Below are 20,200 nucleotides of genomic sequence, written 5' to 3'. Positions count from 1 at the left end.
CTCTGACAACTGATGCTTAAAGTTAGTGAGGGAGATAAGAGTCTCCAGCTTCAGAGATTGTTGCAATTCGTTCCAATCATTGGCAGCAGAAAACTGGAAGGAATGGCGGCCAAAGGAGGTGTTGGCTTTGGGGATGACCAGTGAGATATACCTGCTGGAGCGCATACTACGGGTGGGTGTTGCTATGGTGACCAATGAGCTGAGATAAGGCGGGGATTTGCCTAGCAGTGATTTATAGATGGCCTGGAGCCAGTGGGTTTGGCGACGAATATGTAGTGAGGACCAGCCAACAAGAGCGTACAGGTCACAGTGGTGGGTAGTGTATGGGGCTTTGGAGACAAAACGGATGGCACTGTGATAGACTACATCCAATTTGCTGAGTAGAGTGTTGGAGGCTATTTTGTAAATGACATCGCCAAAGTCAAGGATCGGTAGGATAGTCAGTTTTACAATGGCATGTTTGGCAGCATGAGTGAAGGAGGCTTTGTTGCGAAATAGGAAGCCGATTCTAGATTTAACTTTGGATTGGAGATGCTTAATGTGAGTCTGGAAGGAGAGTTTACGGTCTAACCAGACACCTAGGTATTTGTAGTTGTCCACATACTCTAGGTCAGACCCGTCGAGAGTAGTGATTCTAGTCGGGTGGGCGGGTGCCAGCAAAATGGTACAAAATGGTGTCGTCTGCGTAGAGGTGGATCTGAGAGTCACCAGCAGCAAGAGCGACATCATTGATATACACAGAGAAAAGTGTTGGCCCAAGAATTGAACCCTGTGGCACCCCCATAGAGACTGCCATAGGTCCAGACAACAGGCCCTCCGATTTGACACATTGAACTCTATCTGAGAAGTAGTTGGTGAACCAGGCGAGGCAGTCATTTGAGAAACCAAGGCTATTTAGTCTGCCAATAAGAATGCGGTGGTTGACAGAGTCGAAAGCCTTGGCCAGGTCGATGAAGACGGCTGCACAGTACTGTCTATTATCGATCGCGGTTATAATATCGTTTAGGACCTTGAGCGTGCCTGAGGTGCTCCCATGACCAGCTCGGAAACCGGATTGCATTGCGGAGAAGGTACGGTGGGATTCGAAATGGTCGGTGATCTGTTTGTTGACTTGGCTTTCAAAAACTTTTGAAACCTGCTACTTTCAAGCTGTTATTCTCCATGGACTTTACAGTGTCACAAAACTTTTTGGAGTTAGTGCTACAGGATGCAGATTTCTGTTTGAAAAAGTTAGCCTTTGCTTTCCTAACTGCTTGTGTATATTGGTTCCTAACTTCCCTGAAAAGTTGCATATCGCGGGGGATATTTGATGCTAATGCAGTACGCCACAGGATGTTTTTGTGCTGGTCAAGCCCACAGCAGTAAAAAGATAACCAGAAAACCACTCATCAATCATTAGTAAGATCAATTTGTCTAATGCATTCTGGACAATAAAATAATACATCTTTCCACAAATGTTTGCGAGAAAGTTTGCAAACTATGATAACGATTATTTGTTTTCAAATTCTAGATTTCACAACGTTTGGTTCCTTTTTAAAATGGTTGATGAACTCTCCAAAATCTAATCAGATAAATAAAAGAGGGCAACTGGGTAAAGACTAAAGGAGGAGGGAAAGCAGATGAGAGGAGCTGGATGTCCAAAAGGCAGATCATCTATTCTCTGGGATATGGCTCTGGCTGGGCTTGTCTCAACCTTGCCGTTAGCTACTGTAGCACTGGGGCAGGGTGCCTGAGGCCGGGCCATGTCTGACTGATTAGATCAAATGGTGGAGGCCAGGCAGCAGGAGCCACAGCCAAGTTCCTTCTGCAACTCCCAGAGACCATACAGGGCACACCAGCAGGGAGAGGGCTTTAAAAGATAGAACTGTCACTCAAGATTCAGTCACACACAGGAGACACACATGGAGGGGATAGAGAGCTAACTATTGTCAATACGATTGATGTTTCTGTTTTTCATATTGTATAAATACGATCAATATTGATGTAGGTGAAGCGAATGGGTTTGCCTTGTGTTTATGTAATGTGTTGTGACCTGATCAACAGGACTGTGGTGAGACATATAGCACAGCTGACTGTTTAGGCTTCTGATCTACTGTAGATTTCATGCAGCGGAAATGTTTGGCTTTTTTCTATTCTCTGCTTTATGGTAATGAGATTCAGTGAGGTGTCAAATCCTGCTCTGGGCATCTTCCCGCCTCGCCTCGCCTTGCCGTTCAGGTCAGCAGAGAGCAGCTCTCTGACAGTTGTATCTCTGTAGCTGCATGAGGAACAAAAACATCAGTAGTTAATATCTTTAATAATGAGTATAACAATCATTAATCTAAAAGAAAGTGTGTGGAGCTGACTATCAAGCCTGTTTTGCTGCATCTCAACTAGGACTCATTCTATGCCAAGCCACTAGGCAGAGACGTGTCGTCAGAGCAAACTCTCAGAGGATTAGTAAAAGCAGTCAGGCAACTAGAATCCTAGCGAGATGGTTTCAGGTTCAGATCCCTCAGGGGAGGCATCAGCTTGACTGCCGTGCCTTTATAAATGGATAAAAACTCTAAGCTACGGAACTGTATGCAAGTCACCAGAACTAGTCTAAGATGCATGCATATTTATGAATTCAGAGTGCAGAGTCAACTCAAGTGTCAAGGCTTTCTAGGAAGCAAAACAGTCTAAAAAGTACAGGAATGATTCTATTCCATCCATGCCTCTCCTTGAACACTGAAAGAGACGTGTTGCTCAGCAACCCCCATCAGTACATGTACTGTAAATGGGTTGCTTCGAGCAGGTTAGATTGGTAGAAAATAAATGGCTAATCGTACATCCATATGATTAAGCATTTCACTGTAAGATCTACACCTGTTGTATTTGGCGCATGTGGCAAATAAAATGTGATTTGATTTTATTACGGTGCATACAGGTGGCTGTGGTGGTGGGTGGGGTTGGTAGATGTTTGCTTCAACATGTATCCATGAAATAATAGGTGTGTTATAACCATTAACTTAACTGTGAATAGGGAAAATGTAATATTTCCTCAGAATGTTTGCCAAACTGCCCGCCTGCCCTGATGTCCAGAGGAGCAGTGCAATCTGCAATCTCTTAAATAAGTACTTAGCAATTTTCCATTCAGGATAAATGTGTTCTTGATTAATAGTTTTGGTTTCTCATCATCTTCCTTATTGGTCAACATGATTTTGCTGAGAGTGAAGAGTAAGAATTCAAAACACCTCAATTAAATCAATCACAAACAAATAAATAAAAACTCACTGCAAAACTACACCTGCAGCCTTTAACATTCTTAGATAATTCGCAGTGTGGTTTTCCTTTACCTGCACATGATTGAATTAGAGCCTAAGATCCCAGTCCGTACCTGGGCTCGCCATGCTTAATCTTTACATTCTCTGTTTGTGCACATTTTGATTTCCCTCTGAGCCGCGTCCTGTTTGACATTTCCTTTCTTTCCAGCAGAGGTGGGCTCTCTTTTGCTATGTAAAAGAGATATTATTGAGGTGTGCTGAAAAGCGGGTACCTTTGAAAGGGGGTAGAGAATAGCAATGTTATTTCAAGACTGTGTTTGATCTACTGCAAGCTGTGGACACGACCGAAAGAGAGAGGACACTCAAAGCAGATTGTGACTCAGAAGGTCTCACACAGTATTTTAGGGGTGTGTTTTCATCAACGTGATAGCTACACCATTCCTCTCCATTGCCTTTGGGATCCTTAGCCTAGGACAGGACTCGCTCAGGTCATAGATGGAGTTTGTGATTGATACCACCAGTGAGTAATCTTCTCATTACTTATCATGATGAACTGTGACATGCAAATATCAATAAGGGACTGTGGTGAAGCGATTCAATTAAGGTCTAGGACCAGGAGTCTCATTAGTGCTGAGACACTGGTTATGCATATTACAACCTGCTACTATTCAACCTTGAATATAAATGGCCCAAGCAGATCAGCCGCTACAGGTGACTCCATCTACCAAGGCCCAGGGGTTGATGTAAGGGCTGTGTCGACACAGCTCTCGCAGGGATTCTAAAACAGGAATTACAGGGTCGCTCAGTGCAGGTGGAATGAAGAGAATTCAACAAATTAATCCAATTTAATTTACCTTGATATTTTAACTAAAAGTTGTCCGTTTTAGAACACAGGTGTACTGTATGGAGATTATCAATTGTCCGCTAGCTAATATTAGCCATAATATCATAGATTACTGTGATGTAGCTCAGTTGGTAGAGCATGGCGTTTGCAACGCCAGGGTTGTGGGTTCGATAAAAATAATGTATGTGCTAACTGTAAGTCGCTCTGGATAAGAGCGTCTGCTAAATGACTAAAATGTAAATGTAATAAGTGTGATTAGAAGGACTCAGGCGCAGGAGGGTAAATCACCAAATACAGAGTTTATTCTGTCGTACACAGTTGCACTGGATAGCGACAACAAAATACAGGCACAGGGGAACAATCTACCCCGGCAATAGAAGGTACGAGTAGCTCCAACAAAATACAGGCACAGGGGAATAATCTACCCCGGCAATACAAGGTACGAGTAGCTCCACCGAGCTACACTCAACTCACATAAAACAATCACCCACAAGGACAAGGGGGCAGAGGGAACACTTATACACGGACTAATGAGGGGATATGAACCAGGTGTGTGTAATTGACAAGACAAGACAAATGGAATGATGATATGTGGAGCGGCAATGGCTAGTAAGCCGGTGACGACGAACGCCAAAGCCTGCCCGAACAAGGAGGGGGGCAGCCTCGGCGGAAGTCGTGACAATTACATTACCTACCATTCTTCATGGCATAGTTAGCCAGCCAGTATTTGGCTAAAATGCCTACAGGTATATTTGTTATTTATTTACCAAGGCTGCCGACCAGTTCAAATGTAAGACTGCAATGAAGGAAACTGGCAACTCAACCTTTCTGAGGTAAATAACTTGACAAAAAGGTAAAAACGAGTGAGTGAATCTTCAAGGCACCTTCATTCTTCATTGGCCTTGAAATTGTTAATGACCTCTTTTATTGAGTTGGCATGCTGTCGGTGGAGAAGAGGGGGAGGAGAGGTCCCCTCAAATAGAAGCCTATCGTCAGTGACAGAGAGAGGGAAGAAATGATGCAACAAAGATGCAACCTCTGTGGTATGAGTCTGCCTGCTGTTCCCAACGGCCATCTTAGGCCAGCTGTTATGAACAGTCCCCTGGAGTACCACACTCATGATGGAGATGCATCCAAGTCCATTACCATGCAGTGCATATGAGGTGGCACACACAGTTCAGAACAGTACAATAATACCAACTTGATACAGCAAAATGAAATGATTCTGATTAAAAGTTTCCTACAGAGGGTTAATATTGATGTAGGTTTAGAAAAACTGTGCATTCGTGCAGTGGTCATTCTTGATGTACAGTGCATTCAGAAAGTATTCAGACCCCTTGACTTTTTCCACATTTTGTTACATTACAGCCTTATTCTAAAATGTATCAAATAGTTTTTTTCCCCTCATCAATCTACACACAATACCCCATAACGACGAAGCAAAAACAGGGTAATAGAAATTGTTGGTAATTTATTAAAAATTAAAACTGAAATATCACATTTACATACAGTACCAGTCAAAAGTTTGGACACACCTACTCATTCCAGAGTTTTTCTTAATTTTTACTATTTTCTACATTATAGAATAATAGTGAAGATATCAAAACTATGAAATAACACATATGGAATCATGTAGTAACCAAAAAAGTGTTAAACAAATCAAAATATATTTCATATTTGAGATTCTTCAAAGTAGCCACTCTTTGCCTTGATGACAGCTTTGCACACTCTTGGCATTCTCTCAACCAGCTTCATGAGGTAGTCACCTGGAATGCATTTCAATTAACAGGTGTGCCTTCTTAAAAGTTAATTTGTGGAATTTCTTTCCTTCTTAATGCGTTTGAGCCAATCAGTTGTGTTGTGACAAGGTAGGGGTGGTATACAGAAGATAGGGCTATCTGGTTAAAGACCAAGTCCATATTATTGCAAGAACAGCTAAAATAAGCAATAGAAACGACAGTCCATCATTACTTTAAGACATGAAGGTCAGTCAATCCGGAAAATTTCAAGAACTTTAAAAGTTTCTTCAAGTGCTGTCGCAAAAACCATCAAGTGTTATGATGAAACTGGCTCTCATGAGGACCGTCACAGGAAAGGAAGACCCAGAGTTACCTCTGCTGCAGAGGATAAGTTCATTAGAGTTAACTGGACCTCAGATTGCAGACAAAATAAATGCTTCACATAGTTCAAGTAACAGACACATCTCAACATCAACTGTTCAGAGGAGACTGCGTGAATCAGGCCTTCATGGTCGAATTGCTGCAGAGAAACCACTACTGAAGGACACCAATAATAAGAAGAGACTTGCTTGGGCCAAGAAACACAAGCAATGGACATTAGACTGGTGGAAATATGTCCTTTTGTCTGATTAGTGCAAATTTGAAATTTTTGGTTCCAAACGCTGTGTGTTTGTGAGACGCAGAGTAGGTGAACGGATTATCTCCACATGTGTGGTTCCCACAGTGAAGCATGGATGAGGAGGTGTGATGGTGTAGGGGTGCTTTGCTGGTGACACTGTCGGTGATGTATTTAGAAATCAAGGCACACTTATCCAGCATGGCTACCACAGCATTCTGCAGCGACACGCCATCCCATCTGGTTTGGGCTTAGTGGGACTATCATTTGTTTTTCAACAGGACAATGACCCAAAACACACCTCCAGGCTGTGTAAGGGCTATTTGACCAAGACGGAGAGTGATGGATTGCTGCATCATATGACCTGGCCTCCATAATCACCCGACCTCAACCCAATGGAGATGGTTTGGCATGAATTGGACCGCAAATCAGCCAACAAGTGCTCAGCATATGTGGGAACTCCTTCAAGACTGTTGGAAAAGCATTCCTCATGAAGCTGGTTGAGAGAATGCCAAGAGTGTGCAAAGCTGTCATCAAGGCAAAGGGTGGCTGAGGTGGGTTCTCTTTAACACTTTTTTGGTTACTACATGATTCCATATGTGTTATTTCATAGTTTTGATGTCTTCACTATTATTCTACAATGTAGAAAATAGTAAAAATAAAGAAAAACCCTTGAATGAATAGCTGTGTCCAAACTGTTGACTGGTACTGTAAGTAGTCAGATCGTTTACTCAGTACTTTGTTGAAGCACCTTTGGCAGCGATTACAGCCTCAAGTATTTTGGGTATGATGCTACAAGCTTAAAACACATGTATTTGGGGAGTTTCTCCCATTCTTCTCTGGAGATCCTCTCAAGCTCTGTCAGGTTGGATGGGGAACGTTACTGCACAGCTATTTTCAGGTCTCTCCAGAGATGTTTGATCGGGTTCATGTCCGGGCTCTGGCTGGGCCACTCGAGGACATTCAGAGACTTGTCCCAAAGCCACTCCTGCATTGTCTTGGCTATATGCTTAGGGTCGTTGTCCTGTTGGAAGGTGAACCTTCGCCCCAGTCTGAGGTCCTGAGTGCTCTGGAGCAGGTTTTCATCAAGGATCTCTCTATACTTTGCTCCATTCATCATTCCCTCAATCCTGACTAGTCTCCTAGTCCCTGCCGTTGAAAAACATCCCCACAGCATGATGCTGCCACCACCATGCTTCACCGTAGGGATGGTGCCAGGTTTCCTCCAGATGTGACGCTTGGCATTCAGGCCAAAGAGTTCAATCTTGGTTTCACCAGACCAGAGAATCTTGTTTCACATGGTCTGAGTGTTCTTTAGGTGCCTTTTGGCAAAATCCAAGTGGGCTGTAATGTGCCTTTTACTGAGGAGTGGCTTACGTCTGGCCATTCTACCATAAAGGCCTGATTGGTGGAGTGCTGCAGAGATGGTTGTCCTTCTGGAAGGTTCTCCCATCTCCACAGAGGAACTCTGGAACTCTAACAGAGTGACCATCGGGTTCTTGGTCACCATCGGGCCCTTCTCCCCCGGTTGCTCAGTTTGTCCGGGCGGCCAGCTCTAGGAAGAGTCTTGGTGGTTCTAAACTTCTTCCATTTAAGAATGATGGAGGCCACTGTGTTCTTGGGGACCTTCAATGCTGCAGACATTTTTTGGTACCCCTTTCCCAGATCTGTGCTTTGACACAATCCTGTCTCGGAGCTCTGCAGACAATTCCTTCAACCTCATGGCTTGGTTTTTGCTCTGACATGCACTGTCAACTGTGGGACCTTATATAGACAGATGTGTGCCTTTCCAAATCGTGTCCAATCAATTGAATTTACCACAGGTGGACTCCAATCAAGTTGTAGAAACATCTCAAGGATGATCAATGGAAACAGGATGCACCTGAGCTCAATTTCGAGTCTCATAGCAAAGGGTCTGAATACTTATGTAAATAAGATATTTTTTTTAATGATTTGCAAAAATTTCTTACAACCTGTTTTCGCTTCGTCATTATGGGGTATTGTGTGTAGATGAGTAAAAAAATAATTTAATCAATTTTAGATAAAGGCTGTAACATAACAAAATGTGGAAAAAGTCAACGGGTCTGAATACTTTCCGAATGCACTGTATTTTCTCCTGCCTCCTCTGCTGTTGTGAAACCTTAACTTGTCCTCTGGCCTCGGCACAGTACGATTTAATTTAAGTCTTGATTAAAGTCATTGAGTAAGCAAGCAGTCCTAGTTTCAATGGTCAAAAATAGAAATCATATTGAAATTAATATCATTCCCCTGTTCTCATCTACCCATTCTCTTAAGTTAAGCTCGATTATTTCATTTCACCTCCGCAACCTTCCTTTGATATTAGTTTTTCACTGGGGGTGAGGTGCACGTTCATTTACAGAGGAGAAAATTAGATGAGGGGATGTCTTGCTGAGAGCCATGTTTGGGAATAGATAACATGTTGCTGACTTGTTTGGACTGCTGATTAACAGTTCACAGTCATGTCACTGACAACAAGACTTCAACTCAAGTCCTCCCAGTGTTGGGAAGGCAATGACTCAACCAAACAGATGCTGGGCTCAACCAAACAGATGCTGCTCTGACTGTTGACTGAACAAATGTACAGCAAATAAAATCATGGAAGCTAGCTACTGTATCTAGCTATCGTTTTGTTATTCAGTCAGTTTGTTCTATTACAGAATAAACTGAAATGTTCTCTTGTCCTGGTCAATCAACATGTTTCCTATTTGTTCAATATACTGCAGGTTTGGAGTCAATTCCATTTAAATTCCAGTCAATTCAGAAAGTAAACCAAATTCCAATTCAAAATGTTCCTCATTGAAAAGCATTGAAGAGAATTGGAATTGGAATTTCAGTGTACTTCCTGAATTGTCTGGAATTGAAATGGAATTGACCCCAACCCTGTTATACTGCATGTATTGTTTGATTGAACACATATGGTTAAAACTAAAAGGACTGAAAGGAGCAAGCGTACTGGAAGGAAAAGCCATTGATGTGAGAGCTGCATTATGACTGCAACAGTCTCTCTTGGGTATACACAGCATATCTTGACAGTAATGGAGAATTACAGTGCCTTGCAAAAGTATTCAGACCCCTTGGATTTCTTCACATTTTATTGTGTTACAAAGTGGGATTAAAAGGGATTTAAATGTCATTTTTTGTCAATTATTTTAAAGATAAATAAAAATGTTATAACTAAAATATAGCCGTTGCATAAGTATTCAGCCCGTTTGTTTAGGCAAGCCTAAATTAGATCAGGAGTCAAATTTGGCTTAACACATCATATAATAAGTTACATGGACTGTGTGAAATAATAGGGGTTGACATGATTTTTTTAATGACTAACTCTTCCTCTGTCCCCCATACATACAACATCTGTAAGGTCCCTCAGTCAAGTATTGAATTTCAAGCACAGATTCAACTACAAAGACCAGGGAGCTTTTCGAAAGCCTCATAAAGAAGGGCAGTGATTGGTAGATGGACAACAATAACAAATCAGACGTTGAATATCTTTTTAAGCATGGTCTAGTTAATATTTGTGCTGTGGATTGTATATTAAACCACCCAGACAAATCAAAGTTACAGTTGTCCTTCTGAACTGAGCTGCAGGACAGGAAGGAAACTGCTCAGGTATGATACTATGAGGCCATTGGTGAGTTTTAAAACAGCCACAGAGTTCAATGGCTGTGATGGGGAAAAACTGAGGATGGGTTAACAACATTGTAGTGACTTCACAATAATGACCTAAATGACAGAGTGAAAAGAAGAATACAAATATACAGAATACAAATATTCCAAAACGCTAAAGTAATACTGCAAAAAAAAAAAAATGAATACACTTATGTTTGGGGTAAATCCAATACAGCACGTCACTGAGTAACTGCCTCCTTATTTTGGCTGCGTCATGTTATGGGTATGCTTGACACCAGCAAATACTAGGGAGTTTTTCAGGATAGAAAGAAACGGGATGGAGATAAGCACAGATAAAATCCTAGATTAAAACCTGGTTCAGTCTGCTTTACACCAGAGACTGGGAGAGGAATTCACCTTTCAGCGGGACAATAACCTACAACACAAGGCCAAATATACAGTGGAGTTGCTTACCAAGAAGACAGTGAATGTTCCAAGTTGGCCAAGTTACAGTTTTTACTTAAATCTGCTCGAAAATGTATGGCAAGACTTGAAAATTGCTGTCTAGCCATGATCCCCAACATCTTGACAGGGCTTGAAGAATTTTGAAAAGAATAATGGGCAAAGATTGCACAATACAGGTGTGCAAAACTCTTATAGACTTACCCAAGAAGACTCACAGCTGTTGACAAAAAATGACAATTAAATTAATTTTAAGCCCACTTTGTAACAATAAAATGTGAAGAAATCCAAGGAATCTGAATACTTTTGCAAGGCACTGTAATTGCTTCACACAAGATGGTAACTTCAGGCCTGGTAGCTAACAAAGCTATCGTCCCCTTTAACTAATCCATTGTGGTGTCAGGGCCAAGGCTTCAGCACGCTGCACATCAAAGCCCAATAGCCCGTCAGCCCATTGCTTTTCATTTTACACCACCATCAATTAGCCTCATTTAATGCAGGGAGACATTAATTGTAAAGAAAAACAGCTTGTTTACAAAGATCATACTTTTCAAGCTTCAGTCTCACTTTAAAATGCCTGCCACTGTCAGTATGCAGCTGTGTCAGAGAGTTGATCTTGTTAAAAATGGGATGCTGTTACTGAGTAGTGCTCCAACAGTGAGCGTTTCAAAGCCTTTGAGAAATAAAATAGTGCTCATTAGTGGCACTTTTGGGGAGGTGGAGGGATTTGGAAGTGTCAGCTTTCCATATGCTGTATTTTTACTGCCAGTTCAGCTCTATTTTTGTGGCCACAAGCTCCTCCAAGACCCGCACATTTTATGGCATGCATCTCTTCAAAGTGACAGACCTGAAAGCGGCTATTTCTTTGACCTGTATTTGCATGTGTTTAAAAATCACTAGCAAATCGTATTACATATGACCTTTTATTATTGTTTAAATGATTGTGCCTATTGGTGTTTTCCTTACCTCAGTTTATAAATTCATAAATAGGGAACATGGCTATTGTATGTGGCTAAAAGTAGAAACACTAACTCATTATTTTGTCATGGGGAGTGACTAATTCCACTTGGAGATCATTCTTCACTCATCGTGACTGCACCGTGCAGAGAAACGCCCTCCTACCCTGTTAAAATGAAAATTATGCCATCGAGTCAATGACCTAACATCCTCTCCTAGCTTACTTATCACTCACTCATTATATAAAAAATAATGAGAGAACCGCTAACTCTGAAGATCCATCACAAGTTCCAATCTGAGGGGGTCCGACTACAATCTCAGGTAGCTGTAGAGCAGGTGGCCATTTTCTGCAGCGGCTATTCGCTCGCTAGGTATACCATCATTAATATGATAGTTTTATTTATTTATTTTTTATTTCACCTTTATTTAACCAGGTAAACCAGTTGAGAACAAGTTCTCATTTACAACTGCGACCTGGCCAAGATAAAGCAAAGCAGTGCGATAAAAACAACAACACAGAGTTACATATGGGGTAAAACAAAACAAAGTCAAAAATACAACAGAAATACATATATATACAGTGTGTGCAAATGTAGCAAGTTATGGAGGTAAGGCAATAAATAGGCTATAGTGCAAAATAATTACAATTAGTATTAACACTGGAATGATAGATGTGCAAGAGATGATGTGCAAATAGAGATACTGGGGTACAAATGAGCAAAATAAATAACAATATAATTTTTATTTTTTTATTTTTTAATTAAATATATAGGGATGAGGTAGTTGGGCGGGATAATTTCAGATGGGCTGTGTACAGGTGCAGTGATCGGTAAGGTGCTCTGACAACTGATGCTTAAAGTTAGTGAGGGAGATAAGTGTCTCCAGCTTCAGAGATTTTTGCAATTTGTTCCAGTCATTGGCAGCAGAGAACTGGAAGGAATGGCGGCCAAAGGAGGTGTTGGCTTTGGGGATGACCAGTGAGATATACCTGCTGGAGCGCAGACTACGGGTGGGTGTTGCTATGGTGACCAATGAGCTAAGATAAGGCAGGGATTTGCCTAGCAGTGATTTATAGATGGCCTGGAGCCAGTGGGTTTGGCGACGAATATGTAATGAGGACCAGCCAACAAGAGCGTACAGGTCACAGTGGTGGGTAGTATATGGGGCTTTGGAGACAAAACGGATGGCACTGTGATAGACTACATCCAATTTGCTGAGTAGAGTGTTGGAGGCTATTTTGTAAATGACATCGCCGAAGTCAAGGATCGGTAGGATAGTCAGTTTTACGAGGGCATGTTTGGCAGCATGAGTGAAGGAGGCTTTGTTGCGAAATAGGAAACCGATTCTAGATTTAACTTTGGATTGGAGATTCTTAATGTGAGTCTGGAAGGAGAGTTTACAGTCTAACCAGACACCTAGATATTTGTAGTTGTCCACATACTCTAGGTCAGACCCGTCGAGAGTAGTGATTCTAGTCGGGTGGGCGGGTGCAAGCAGCGTTCGGTTGAAGAGCATGCATTTAGTTTTACTAGTGTTTAAGAGCAGTTGGAGGCTACTGAGGGAGTGTTGTATGGCATTGAAGCTCGTTTGGAGGTTTGTTAACACAGTGTCCAATGAAGGGCCAGATGTACACAAAATGGTGTCGTCTGCGTAGAGGTGGATCTGAGAGTCACCAGCAGCAAGAGCGACGTCATTGATATACACAGAGAAAAGAGTCGGCCCAAGAATTGAACCCTGTGGCACCCCCATAGAGACTGCCATAGGTCCAGACAACAGGCCCTCCGATTTAACACATTGAACTCTATCTGAGAAGTAGTTGGTGAACCAGGCAAGGCAGTCATTTGAGAAACCAAGGCTATTTAGTCTGCCAATAAGAATGCGGTGGTTGACAGAGTCGAAAGCCTTGGCCAGGTCAATGAAAACGGCTGCACAGTACTGTCTATTATCGATCGCGGTTATAATATCGTTTAGGCCCTTGAGCGTGGCTGAAGTGCACCCATGACCAGCTCGGAAACCGGATTGCATAGCGGAGAAGGTACGGTGGGATTCGAAATGGTCGGTGATCTGTTTGTTGACTTGGCTTTCAAAAACTTTTGAAAGGCAGGGCAGGATGGATATGGGTCTGTAACAGTTTGGATCTAGAGTGTCACCCCCTTTGAAGAGGAGGATGACCGCAGCAGCTTTCCAATCTCTGGGGATCTCAGACGTTACAAAAGAGAGGTTGAACAGGCTAGTAATAGGGGTTGCGACAATTTCGGCGGCTAGTTTTAGAAAGAAAGGGTCCAGATTGTCTAACCCAGATGATTTGTAGGGGTCCAGACTTTGCAGCTCTTTCAGAACATCAGCTGTCTGGATTTGTGTGAAGGAGAAGCGGAGGGGGCATGGGCAAGTTGCAGCGGAGGGTGCAGAGCTGGTGGCCGGGGTAGTGGTAGCCAGGTGGAAAGCATGGCCAGCCGTAGCAAAATGCTTGTTGAAATTCTCGATTATTGTAGATTTATCGGTGGTGATAGTGTTTCCTAGCCTCAGTGCAGTGGGCTGCTGGGAGGAAGTGCTCTTATTTTCCATGGACTTTACAGTGTCCCAAAACTTTTTGGAGTTAGTGCTACAAAATGCACATTTCTGTTTGAAAAAGTTAGCATATGCTTTCCTAACTGCTTGTGTATATTGGTTCCTAACTTCCCTGAAAAGTTGCATATCGCGGGGGCTATTTGATGCTAATGCAGTACGCCACAGGATGTTTTTGTGCTGGTCAAGGGCAGTCAAGTCTGAGGAGAACCAGGGGCTATATCTGTTCTTAGTTCTGTATTTTTTTGAATGGGGCATGTTTATTTAAGATTGAGAGGAAATTACTTTTAAAGAACAACCAGGCATCCTCTACTGACGGAATGAGATGTATATCCATCCAGGATACCTGGGCCAGGTCAATTAGGAAGGCCTGCTCGCTGATGTGTTTTTGGGAGCGTTTGACAGTGATGAGGGGTGGTCGTCTGACCGCGGACCCGTTACGGACGCAGGCAATAAGGCAGTGATAGCTGAGATCCTGGTTGAAGACAGCGGAGGTGTATTTAGAGGGTAAGTTAGTCAGGATGATATCTATGAGGGTACCCATGTTTACGGATTTAGGGTTGTACCTGGTAGGTTCGTTGATAATTTGTGTGAGATTGAGGGCATCTAGTTTAGATTGTAGGATGGCCGGGGTGTTAAGCATATCCCAATTTAGGTCACCAAGCAGTACGAACTCTGAGGATAGATGGGGGGCAATCAATTCACATATGGTGTCCAGGGCACAGCTGGGGGCTGAGGGGGGTCTGTAGCAAGCGGCAACAGTGAGAGATTTATTTCTGGAAAGGTGGATTTTTAGAAGTATAAGCTCAAACTGTTTGGGCACAGACCTGGATAGTGTTATAGAGCTCTGCAGGCTATCTCTACAGTAGATTGCAACTCCACCACCTTTGGCAGTTCTATCTAGACGGAAAATGTTATAGTTGGGGATGAAAATTTCAGAATTTTTGGTGGCCTTCCTAAGCCAGGATTCAGACACTGCTAGAACATCAGGGTTGGCAGAGTGTGCTAACGCAGTGAATAACTCAAACTTAGGAAGGAGGCTTCTGATATTTACGTGCAGATAACCAAGACTTTTACGGTTACAGAAGTCAACAAATGATAGCTCCTTGGGAGTAGGAGTGATACTGGGGGCTGCAGGGCCTGGGTTAGCCTCTACATCACCAGAGGAACAGAGGAGGACTAGAATAAGGATACGACTAAAGGCTTTAAGAACTGGTCTTCTAGTGCGTTGGGTACATAGAATAAAGGGGGCAGTTCTCCGGGCGTTGTAGAAAAGATTCAGGGCATTATGTACAGAAAAGGATATGGAAGGATGTGAGTACAGTTCAGGTAACCCTAAGCGTTGGGTAACAATGAAAGAGATAGCGTCACTGGAGGCACCGATTGAGCCGGTCTCGGCGTGTATGGGGGGTGGAACAAAGGAACTATTTGAGGCAGTTTGAGAGGGACTAGGGGTTCTACAGTGAAATTGTATAATAAGAACTAACCCAAACAGCAATAGGCAAGGCATAATTGACATGGGAGAGAGGCATAAAGCAGTCACAGGTGTTATTAGAGAGAGCTAAGACAACAACTGGTAATAGCGATAACGTTTGGGCTAAGGCTAAACAGAATAAACTGGACAGGGTACCGTGTAAAGGAACAGTCCAGCAGGCATCAGCTGTGCAGCTGAGTGATCATAAGGTCCAGTGAACAGCAATATGTGAGTCCGAGAGCAGTTCAAATTGGTGCTTCAGCACAGCTAGCAGGGAGCACAGTTGTAGTTTGCGTGTGCTAGCGGGCCGGGGCTGGCAGATGGATCTTCGTGGTCGTCGCAACGGGAAGCCTGTTGAAACCACATCAGACGATTTCGTCGGCAAACCAGTCGTGTTGGATCGGCGGGGCTCAGTGTCAACACTAGGAGGTCCCGTCCGGTTGACAGAGAGGTAGATAGCCGGGAGATGGGCCTGAGGCTAGCTCAAGGCTAACTGGTGCTTGCTATAGGGCAATGGTAATTAGCCAACAACAGGTTGCAGCTAGCTAGCTGGTTGCGATGATCCGGCGCTAGGGTCCAGTGATTCCGGCAGAAAGTCCAATAAGCTCTGGGTCGATAGCACGCTGTGCAGACTGGCCGACGAATTGTCCAGGCTAGAGCTAGAGCTGGCTGGTGGATAGTGTAGGCCACGGACAATGGTGAAGACGCTAACGGTGACTAATAGCAAGTAGCCATTCAGTTGCAGCTACACTAGTTTCAGCTTAAGGTTCTTGATGAAAGTTATAAAGAAATAATAGAATCCTTTCCACGTTGGGTGAGGCGGGTTGCAGGAAAGTATATTTAGTTAAAGAATGAAAAGTAAAAATTGAGAAATATATACAAAATAGACAAAAAAAACAAGAAACGGGATATTTACACAAGGACAATGAATAAAAGCGACCGCACTGCTACGCCATCTTGGATGCACAGTGGGCTGAGCCACTGAAAAGCTCTGAGCAGCCTTGAAGAAAATCCAATTATGATCTTTGATTCCTCTAAAGAAACAGATTACCTATCTGTCTAATGACATTTTCCTTCCCATTCATGGCCTCTAAATTAGATGAGACTATGTGAGTGTTCCAAATGGACGAGGGATGATGGCCATCAATTCCTCACTCCTTACAAGTCTATTAAATGGACAGCTCTCATCATAAATAGCAGTGGTTGCATGACATAGCCTCTCTGAGCTCAGCTTTTACTCAGACACTTTATAGCCCAGAGCATGGGTGAAACTGTGTTTTCTCTCACTTCGGTTTACACTGCAGTGAATTGAGAGAAGTCAGAGGGAAGGGTAGCCAGTGAGTGACAACAACCGGGCCCATATTCAAGTTTACCTGATAGGGCAGAGACTGAGAGTCTCGTGTGAGCCTCCACAGCCACATCTAAAACTCGGCTAACAGTGGAGAGCGTTTCTAAACCTCATCTAAAACTAGGCTAACAGTGGAGAGAGTTTATAAACCTCATTTAATACTCGGCTAACAGTGGAGAGAGTTTCTAAACCTCATCTAAAACTCAGCTAACAGTGGAGAGAGTTTCTAGACCTCATCTGAAACTAGGCTAACAGTGGAGAGCGTTTCTAAACCTCATCTAAAACTAGGCTAACAGTGGAGAGCGTTTCTAAACCTCATCTAAAACTAGGCTAACAGTGGAGAGAGTTTCTAAACCTCATTTAAAACTCGGCTAACAGTGGAGAGAGTTTCTAAACCTCATCTAAAACTCAGCTAACAGTGGAGAGAGTTTCTAAACCTCATCTAAAACTAGGCTAACAGTGGAGAGAGTTTCTAGACCTCATCTGAAACTAGGCTAACAGTGGAGAGAGTTTCTAGACCTCATCTGAAACTAGGCTACTCCTTCTACAATCATACATACTACATTTTAGCAACTTACAAACCTATGGGTTTATGCACTTTATTTAAAATACATAAAAGCAGCAAAAATCCCCCCCATTCATATTCTCAGTGATTTTCAGTCATGGCCCTTGGTGTTGCTGCAGGAGGGTGCTGACAGATGGAATGGAACCGTACTCCAGGCACTACACGTGAAGGTGTAGCTAGCACCTGCACTACTAAACCATGCTAAAGCTCTAATAATGCCTCCGAAGCACTGGCACTGCGGATGGCACATTGGCACTGGGGTCTAGCTCCAGCTGCCAACCATTAGAACTCACACACCTGAGGGTAAGTGAGCACTATCTCACAGGCCCAAAAGCAGAGAGACTAGCTTAGTCTAAATGTGTTGTTGTTGTTGTTGCTGTTAATACTGGGTATGCACTATGCACTAGGTATTATAGAGCCCATTCTAGTACGTTTCTTTTTTTGTTATTAGTGTGAATGACTCTGCAATTAATCTCATAAAGTAAAAAGCATAGCAAGCTATGCCATTAAGGTTCTCCTGATGGGGTTGCGGGTAGCCGACATTGGATCAATGCATTAAGTTGCATAACAAGTATAGTTAGACATCCAATTACACATTTTCACTTGATTTGAAGATGGTATTCAAAAACCAAGGGCCCTATTTGAACCTATCATCATTTGAAGAGAAATCGACAAAATGCCAGAATGATTGGGATTTAGTCAAAACTTGGCACAAAGGGCATCGTTGACTCTCTTTTCTCCCTTTCTCCTGAATGATAAGAACGTTCATTAGAATTCCACAACATGCACAGCCGGGTAGTTAACATGTCTCCAAGGTTAACATTTTTTGTGCAAGACTGAGGGATTCAGAGAAGTGGTCCTTTGAAGTTTCTTGTTGGAGTCAGAAGGGAGGCTGCCAGGCCGTTGAAGACTGTCTGCGATATTGACATTAAAACTCAACACATAGAATGATGCCAATTGAATTTTCATAGTGTTCCCTTTGGGAAGCCTGAGAGCTGGACATGTAGGTGTGAGATGAATAATGAAAGCTTTACTCATTTTTTATTGAATGTGGAACTTCTCCTTTGTTGCTCCCCGAAGCTCCGCAGCAGCTGTGCGCACGTAACACACGTATAGAGAGCAATAGTAATGGCGTATTTTTGTAGGCACTAACTCTGGTTTTTAGGACTACAAGCAGGCAAACTCTATAGGAGTCAGAAGAATGAGTCAAGTTCCCTTGTGCGCTACGCAGGAAATCTGGTGTGAACATTAAATGATATAGCCTGAATAGCCTTCCTATATGGATCACTGCTAGCTTTCACTAGCCTGTTTGTCATCACCATAATAAGTCTGTAACATTTTCCAAAGGGAAGCATCTCAGGCTGTAGAGAAGAGGTGGTATACACTCCATATGAACTATTATCATGAGATTGATATGCTTCCAAGCACAGTATATTAGGCTGGTTGCCTTTGATCCCCTCCTGCCTCGTAAATGGCCGTTTTAAAGATGGGCTTGTGCCTCTGCCTTTAAACAAAGATACTCGGACGACTTTGATAAAACATCAATCATGTTTCATTTGGTGCTGTCAGCAGCACCTGGCTTCTTGTGGTACCCTGTGCCACCCCATCCCTCCAACCTGAGTCATGTGATGGGGCAGCCACAGCTCCTGTCCACCCCTGAATCACCCAGCTCCACTCCCAAAAGGTTAATAACCTGCTGGAAAGTCAAGGGCATCTGTTTGAGTGTTGTCACAGGCCTTAGTGCTGCGGGAAGCAAAAATGGGAGAAAAACTGCCAGGATAAAGTATTGGATTTTGATTTAAGTAAACCAAGGTGGTCACCTATTTCAACCCCAGGAGGGGTGGAGGGGTGAGATATGAAGACGGTGGGATTGAGGTGTTAACTGTTGGGTTAACAGGGTCACTATAGGTCAAGGGACAAGTTAATTTTATGTGTTGGGAGTTTGAAGACCACTGTGTGTGGTTTATTGGATCGTTCTCTTCACCAATGGGGAGGAACAATCATTATTACTGCTCATTATTCAAATAAATATTATGCACAAGTTGTACCTGAACCTAAAAGCTAAACAGACACTTGCATGACCTAACTGTTTACAGTATCCTTATTTCTGCCACGTTCTATTTGACCAACCTGTCTTTGATTTCAAGCACAATGGAGGAGGGTGCGTCCATTCCAGAGCTGGCAACGTTTGTGGATTAAACTAATGACCCGGTCCAAAAGAAGGCTTCCCCCAGCTCTTTAATCATCTGAGATGGTAGGACTCCACCTGCACTTTACTGTACAGGCACTGGGGATGTGGTAATTATACGATTACAGCCACGATCACCCATGTTAACTCACTTAGAAATAGGTCAGTACAATTAATTTACATTTTCAACCACTAGAACTGAAAAGAAATGTATGCACCAGGAAAATTTGATTTTGCAGGCACAGATGCACGCAAGCACATGCACGTACATACACGGATGTGCACACACACACACACACACACACACACACACACACACACACACACACACACACACACACAAACACACACATTCAGCCTCATAATCTTAGATTTTCATCCAAAACGTTGCTAAGATGTTTGTAGTCTTTGGAATTATATTTCCGCCAGAAACAAAGCACACGTCTTTCCCTGACACAGCTGTCAACAAATTTGTATCTATCATGAGAGAGTATTTGTGATCTAACAGCATTCAACTCATTTCTCGTCATTCAAAGCTTACAGTACAAAGCCTTACTTCACAAGCCA

Source organism: Coregonus lavaretus (genome assembly GCF_964263955.1).
Source record: "Coregonus lavaretus genome assembly, chromosome: 12".
Taxonomy (NCBI): Eukaryota; Metazoa; Chordata; class Actinopteri; order Salmoniformes; family Salmonidae; genus Coregonus; species Coregonus lavaretus.
The sequence above is the reverse complement of the archived record's forward strand: the minus strand, read 5'-3'. Positions refer to the sequence as shown.